We start from the raw sequence: 2,340 nt of genomic DNA, 5'->3' as shown, positions 1-2,340 counted from the left end.
TTATTATTGGGATAGCAACTGGGAGCATATGTCTAATTCTGTGCCTTATAGGGTTAGGAGTATACGCAATCCTCCAAAAGAAGCGCGCAGAGAAAGCCATTGGAATAAGTAGACCTTTCGGTAATCAAACAAAGTTATCACTTAGATTTTCTTGTTATAACTAGTGTTACCTATCAATAGCATATCACAAAATTAGCAGTTTGAGAAAAACTATCATCAACTTTGCTTACACCACAAGCATTTCTTTTTTGCAGCATCCTGGGCACCAAGTGGCAAGGATAGTGGAGGTGCACCACAATTGAAGGGAGCAAGATGGTTCCCTTATGATGAACTCAAAAAGGGAACCAACAATTTCTCTGGAAGCAACGAGTTAGGCTTTGGTGGCTATGGCAAGGTATTTTCTTCTTTTTATTCCCTTTGTTCCTTTTTGTGCCTTTTTTTATGAATTTTTTCTTTCTTATTATTTGTCCTTTTAAAAGTTCCATGTAGAATTAATTATCGTTTTACAAAAATTATCCCTAACTATATATTGCATAGGAAGAAATTGGTGGAATGAGATAATAAATAATTAAAGGTATTACAGGAAAGACAAATAATTTCATCTAAACTAACCAAATTTATTGACTCTATTGGGATGTGTGAATAACCTTAAAACGACTATAAAAAAGGAACAGAGGAAGAAACCTACTTCTAGTTTAGGAAGATATTTTAATAATTAGGAAGATATTTTAATAATTCTCTATTATTGGCACTAGGTGTACAAAGGGGTTCTCCGTGATGGAAAAATAGTTGCAATCAAAAGAGCTCAGCAAGGATCAATGCAAGGAGGCCTAGAGTTCAAGAATGAAATAGAGTTGCTTTCAAGAGTTCATCACAAGAATCTTGTTGGCCTTGTGGGGTTCTGATTTGAACAAGGAGAACAGATATTGGTTTACGAATTTATCACCAATGGTTCACTTAGGGAGTCTTTGTCAGGTCAGTTCACAGTGAAGGAACACAAGCTGAAATCTAATCTTATTCTATGAATGAAAAACAATTTTAAAATTTAATAATGAACTTTTGCTGATTAAACTATTTGGTAAAAAAATTTATTGAATGAAGAAAAATTATTTAAGACTTATGTTGTACTGAACAGATGTTTCATTGCAGCTTATTTTTTGGCATTTATTATAGAACAAAAAGATATATGAGTGTTATCAATTGTAATTGTGGAATATTTGTTCAAATTTCGTTGCATAACAAAGATATAGCCGACAATATTATGCATTAAATAGCGTATTGCAAAACAATAGTTATTTGGTCAAATTTCACTGTGCTATAGCTGCTATTTTACAAAACTGAAATGCACAATACTGCTTAAGCAATTAATAGAATCTTTTGCATCAATGAATGTGAGTTGCAGGGAGATCTGACATTCAACTTGATTGGAAGAGGAGACTTCGTATCGCTCTTGGTTCGGTTAGAGGACTTGGATACTTACATGAACTTGCCAACCCTCTCATAATCCCGAGAGATGTGAAGTCAACCAATATCTTGCTGGATGAAAATTTGACAGCAAAGGTTGCAGATTTTGGTCTGTCTAAGCTGGTATCAGACAGTGAGAAAGGCCATGTCTCAACTCAGGTTAAAGGAACATTGGTGAGTAACATTGCACCATTTTTTATGTTGCACTATATATACAATCAAATAACTAATTTAATAAAATAACAATATTCAAATTTTATTTGGATTTTAATTGTTCGACTTTGCTTCAAAGCAAACATAAATTTTGATCGACGGATTTGAATTCTCTGTATTCACGTGATCGCATAACTTGATATCCAAAATACTTTACTTTTGCAGGGATATCTTGATCCTGAATATTACATGACTCAACAACTAACTGACAAAAGTGATGTATACAGTTTTGGTGTAGTTATGCTTGAACTGATAACATCCAAACAACCAATTGAAAAGGGTAAGTACATTGTTCGCGAGGTTCGAACTTTGTCGAACAACAGAGAAGAAGAGTATTATGGTTTGAACGAACTAATGGATCCAGTGGTGAGAAACACTGCAAACCCAATAGGATTCGGGAGATTCTTAGAGTTGACAATGCAATGCGTCGAGGAATCGGCCGCAAATCGTCCAACTATGAGTGAAGTTGTGAAAGCATTAGAAACCATATTGCATAATGATGGAATGAACACAAATTCTACTTCTACTTCCTCTTCTGCCAATGATTTTGGAGTTTCTAAGGGTGCTGCAATGAGACATCCTTATATTGATGCTACTTTTACTAAGAATGACAATAATGCCTTTGATTATAGTGGAGGGTACACACTTGCAACAAAAGTGGAA

At 34.4% G+C, this 2,340-nt stretch overlaps 1 protein-coding gene and 1 pseudogene across 16 annotated transcripts in view; both read left to right on the top strand.

Moving 5' to 3' along the window:
- Positions 1-2,340, top strand: part of LOC101498120 (uncharacterized) — a 65,762-nt gene that overhangs the window by 47,416 nt on the left and 16,006 nt on the right. The gene's annotated exons all lie outside the window — the stretch shown is intronic.
- Positions 1-2,340, top strand: part of LOC101505389 (leucine-rich repeat receptor protein kinase HPCA1-like) — a 56,394-nt pseudogene that overhangs the window by 53,400 nt on the left and 654 nt on the right.

Source organism: Cicer arietinum, chromosome 7 (genome assembly GCF_000331145.2).
Source record: "Cicer arietinum cultivar CDC Frontier isolate Library 1 chromosome 7, Cicar.CDCFrontier_v2.0, whole genome shotgun sequence".
Lineage (NCBI taxonomy): Eukaryota > Viridiplantae > Streptophyta > Magnoliopsida > Fabales > Fabaceae > Cicer > Cicer arietinum.
Note: the sequence above shows the minus strand (reverse complement) of the source record. Positions and strands in the feature narration are given on the sequence as shown.